Source organism: Glycine soja, chromosome 3 (genome assembly GCF_004193775.1).
Source record: "Glycine soja cultivar W05 chromosome 3, ASM419377v2, whole genome shotgun sequence".
Classification (NCBI taxonomy): Eukaryota; Viridiplantae; Streptophyta; class Magnoliopsida; order Fabales; family Fabaceae; genus Glycine; species Glycine soja.
This window is the reverse complement of record NC_041004.1, coordinates 7342340-7347712: the sequence shown is the minus strand read 5'-3', so window position 1 is coordinate 7347712 and position 5373 is coordinate 7342340. Positions and strand designations below refer to the sequence as shown.

General features: G+C 36.8%; 1 pseudogene; it reads left to right on the top strand.

Annotated features, from left to right (window-relative positions):
* The first annotated feature begins 238 nt into the window (after positions 1-238).
* On the top strand, positions 239-2703 carry LOC114406097 (annotated as a pseudogene).
* Positions 2704-5373: the final 2670 nt, after the last annotated feature.

Below are 5373 nucleotides of genomic sequence, written 5' to 3'. Positions count from 1 at the left end.
AGATTTTGCTATAAGCACTAATTTAAGCCAAACCTTGTATATTGCGAATTAGGATTGGGGCATTGAAGGTGTTGTGAAAGAAATTAGGGTGATTGGTACTTTAATAAAAAGTCATTAATATGCTGATGTGGCTCACATTTTCGTGACACTCGCTACCATTGTCATTAGTGGCACAAGTAACATTATTACCAACTACATGCTATCCATATGGTCAACCTAATCAAATGTGGTATTAATTCTTTGATATTATGCTTTTTGTGTATGTTCTTGAGCTCTCACATAGTACTTTCTCTTATTCTGGTTATTAATTACGATTTATTTTTACCATAGTCATTATTTAGTAGACAGTGGTCAAGTGGGTAGAAGATTGAATAGAACAGGTTGTCATCTGACGCACAAACAAGTGCGAGATTAACAGTCGCTAACAAACAAGTTCGTTAGTGCAGTGAAGCTCTCCAGTTCCTATGCATAGCAACAACGGTGATTGCCTTAAAGAAGCCATAGTCAGACCACCTGGTAAGGACACAGAGAAAACCCTAGAAATTCAATTATTCCCCTCCATATGAATATGCTAAAGAGCTGCACAAATTACTTAGCGCAGTGTAACTTTGTTTGACTTTTAGTTACCTCTTTGATAGATGTCACATAAATAATAGAATGTCTATATACTTGAATGCAAATCCTAGGCCTGTATCAAGGTGATAACGGGTTCTGAATGCTAAAGAAAATGAAAGAACAAAGTAGTCTAGGTAGGTAATTTAAGAGTGCCCACTATTTTCTGAAAGTCAACTAATTTCCACTTTCCTCTCACCGTCCCACCGTTGTGTCGTATAGCCTCCACAACAGAATTCTCACACTCCCCATCTTTCTTGCCAGCTCAGCAGTTAGTTACGTTGGAATTGATATTGCATTGTCTCTATTAGCTATGATTTCCAACGTGACCCCCCTTTTACCCTTTTGTACATACACTGTTGATGCAGTTCTTTGTGGCCACTCAAATGTGTCAGCAGGTTTACTCATTTGAAGATGGCAAATAAACTTGGGCATAGGTTGGTGGGGATTTAGATCAAAAACTCAAATTCATAGGTTCAACCAATCAGTTCATGATAACAACTCCTTCATACACGAAGAAAAAACAGCAACAATAGAATCTATTAGAAATGTATGCTATCATTATGATATAGCTTGGACCTATGTGCTAATTGTTGAGTTGGATCTATTATAAATGTATGCTATCATTTTGGCAGAGGACTTTGTTTCTCTACTGTTTTGGTGCGTGTACTTTTTTATTTACTGTGTGAACAAAGAAGCTAAACAGAATTGTAGCTCCCTCTTATGAGGTTTTCTGTTCTCGTTAAATCTCTATAGGATATGGGAAAAAATAATACTGCTTTATAGCGTGTGCTTATTGCATTTTCTTTCTATGGGAGAATGAGGGTTTATGAATCTTCCAAGGGTCTGCTTACTGTCGCTTATTTTCAAGCATATTATGGTGTGTGACTTTGTGTTATGAACTTTGTATGCTCATGTAGAATGTGATTGTTTCAAATAACAGATTGCTTATGAAGGACTCAAGCATAGAGTGTTTGAGGTCTCCTTGACTGATCTTCAAGGGGATGAGGATGATGCATTCAAGAAGATTAGGTTGAGAGCTGAAGATGTGCAAGGGAAGAATGTTCTGACAAATTTCTAGGTATGATGGGTGATGGCTGAAGCTTCTTTTGATTGTAATATTGTATTGCATTATACATCAAATTTGAATTTCTATTTATTCTTTGAATTTCTAGGGAATGGATTTCACAACAGAGTTGCTGAGGTCATTGGTACGAAAATGGCAAACTCTTATTGAAGCCCATGTGGATGTAAAGACAACTGATAATTACACATTCAGAATGTTTTGCATTGGATTTACCAAGAGAAGAGCTAACCAGGTGAAGAGAACCTGTTATGCACAATCAAGCCAGAAACTGAACTTGAATTTGCTCCTATGATCATTGACCCTATGGTGATATCGGCACCAGAAACTCAATCAGCAGCAGCTAGCATACTAGTTGCAGAAACTGAACTTGAATTTGCTGTTTGTGACTGTTGTGGACTAACAGTTTTATGTGCACCCCAGCCTATATAGAAAGAATCAGACAGAGGTACTTTGGAAAATGGGTTTGTGGGTTGTGTGCTGAGGCTGTTAAGGATGAAATTGTGAGGTCTGAGAGGGTTGTTTGCACACAAAAAGCAATGGCTAAGCACATGAACTTCTACAAAAACTTCAAGGCATCAGGGCCTCATCCAAATCCGACAGTGCACTTGATATCAGCCTTGAGACAGATTCTTAGAAGGACTTTGGATTCTCCTAGAGTAAGGTCCACACCAAAAAGTCCAACCAAGACTCGCACAAAAATTCATGGTTCTGTGCTTACAACATCTGAGAGCTGTTTCCCTACCTCTCTGAAGGGTTGTGATGAAGGGAATACTTGGGTAATTAGTTGGATAAAAATGGAAGCAGGAAGCAGAAATAAGGACAAAAAAATATAAGCTGCAAAAGTTTAGATGTTCAATTGTAGTTTTGGCCAGTACAGAACTTGCAATATGTTTGTTAGAAAATTTGAACATAAGTTGGTCAAGAATTTTGCTTCACTCAGACCAGTTATGTACCTTGTTTTGTATGGCATTTATTTGTTTGAAATAAGAAAAATATGTTCTTAACTGAAGACAAACATGTCACGTTTCACAATTGGTGCAACAAAACAATCAGATGGGACAATGCTGCCCCTGTTGTTGAACTCTGCAAAGTCTCAAAATTTGATCATGGAGTTCAACTAATCTTGTCTGTACTCAAATTGATTAAACTTGGTTGGAATCATTTCGGGTTACTTAAAGTGAAAAAGAAAAATAAAGACACCAATAATTGAGTTCTACTTCTCCAAACTGGCTTAAAAAACTAATCATTGGTGAAATATAAAATTGACTGGTCTACTTTAATGCAATGCACAAATGCAGCTTCTAACATTGATTATAATTCTGACTCAATCACACAAGACAAGACACTGATGAGTTGTCATTGCGAACCCTTTTGGGATGATGAGTTGAACCAAGGAATTTAATTGGTTACCATCCCTCACATACCAAATACGAATGTTTATAGTGCTTCAGCTAAGTTTCATTTATTGAACTACTTAGATTGTCAAGCTGGTAATGGAAACAATGAAAGAATTAAAAGAAGAAATTTCTGCTTCTGTCAAAGTTTCCAATCCAAGGACTGATTGTTCCTCACCAATAGTAGAAACAGAAGCTACCTATTGAAGGGCCATCACCATGCCACAAGAGAGGCACAGAAACAACAAACATAAGATCTTAAGGACATATTCCTGTCCTTGTCAACTTCCTAGTCATCTTCACTGCTCTCATGACAGAGCGCATGGAAAACATGGACTGCAGTAAGGACCAAAACAAGTAAAGGAGTCTGACACTTTGGATATGGCCACATTGGATGTGTACTTTCGTCAAATATATAGTGGGTGTGTTATATTAGTTTTTGTGTGGCTTGGTTCAAGAGTTATTGGTAACCAGTGACAACAACAAAGATTGGTCACAAAGTGGCAGATGATACTGATCTAGAGTTGTCAAAAGAAGGAAATGCAGATGAGTATGATTATGAAGTGTCAATGAAAGTCTAAGACGCAAGTCATGCTGTAAAGTCAAAGAAATATGACCAAATATATTATTGTTCAGTTTCTAGCAACATAGATTTAATATGATCAAGTATATTAAATATAATATATTCATTTCATAAGCCTATAATATATTAATATGATTTGTTGGATGAACCCTACAGAATGACAAATGGCTATCATGGCATGGATGGCAATTTTGAGGGTTTAAGCTGTGATGAACCTGAAGAGGATGCGGATGCAGAACTAATGACAAGATCAAAGGAGCCTGAGGAGAGGGTTATTCTTGTCTCTAAGAAACTGGAACCAGATAGCTTTTTTCTTGATGCTGGTTATGATGTGTCAGCACTGATTCAGACAATCAGACATCTACTAGAGGAGAAAATAAGCTTGGCTTTGGAAGTTTCAACTTAGTTGGTGGTCTCAAATTGCTGAAACAGTCTCAGCTAGGGAAGAAGTTACACATGTAAAGATAGAACTGGAGTTTCGTACTCAGAGACTAGAAAAAGAAAACAATGAGATGCATTCACCATTGGATAAGGAATTGGACAGGAGGTCAACTTACTGGTCATTTAAGCTTGAGAAGTACCAGTTACAACAGCAATGGCTTCGTGAACAAGTTAGAGAGGTTGCAGAGCAGAATGTATCACTTCAAAGGGAAGTCCCTAACTAGATTGACCGTAAGACAGACATAATGTAAAACACTATATTATTGATTTGCATAAACATAGCAGAAGAAAATAGGGACTGTATCCTTACAAATTTTGAAGACGAGGAGAAGGAGTGCAAATGTTACACAAGTCCCTAAGCAGATTATTAACAACTTGCAGTACTGCAAACTTATAAAAAAGGGGAAATACTATATGATATATTAAATAATAAATTGACAGAATCATAAAAAAAGTCAAAAAACTTATAAATCAACATATAAGACATGCATGTCTTACAAAATAAATGATGCTCCCCTCGATGATGACCGTAGGTTACACAAACAATGAAGCAAATAACTGATAATTGGGTGTACACCTTTGAATCCTTGTGATAATAACGCCCAAACAATGCTCCTATGAAATTAAGCAAAGATTCACAAATCACAACCATTCACATTTCAGAAAAATACACTTGCCTGAGATATGTCAAGTATAAATCAATATAAATTGCACGTTTTCATGTTTAAGCAGTTATCACCAACTTAAATTCAGAAGTCTGTAACACAAATACGAATTTCTTTTATTGTTTCTACCATACTCCTATTCTTGTACTTTCTATATACCTAATTTGAAATAAATAAAAAAATAAAGACAAACTGGAAATGCATCAGCCAAGAGTAAAATAAGGACTCCACAAACAAATTAGGTGCACATCATGCCATCACATGGTTTAGCAGAAAGCTTGATGACCAAAATAAATGAAGTCCCTAAAATAAGGAAATCTAAACATGTAATAGTCAAATCCAAACGAAGGCCAGACATATGAATTGAATACCCAGAACTCCATCATGGGATTATCATCTCCCTCTCCATCATTGGAGGTGCTACTTAGGCTGCCAAATCCCTCCACCTCTGGGCGTACTCTACTCCTTGAAAGACTCATGCTCCTTCTTGCACATGTTTTGCAATTGCATCCTATCGAGAGCCATGTCAGTGTTGTATTGATACTGCTTGATGAAAGCAGCCATTAAGTCCTTCCAAGAACGGATCCAAGA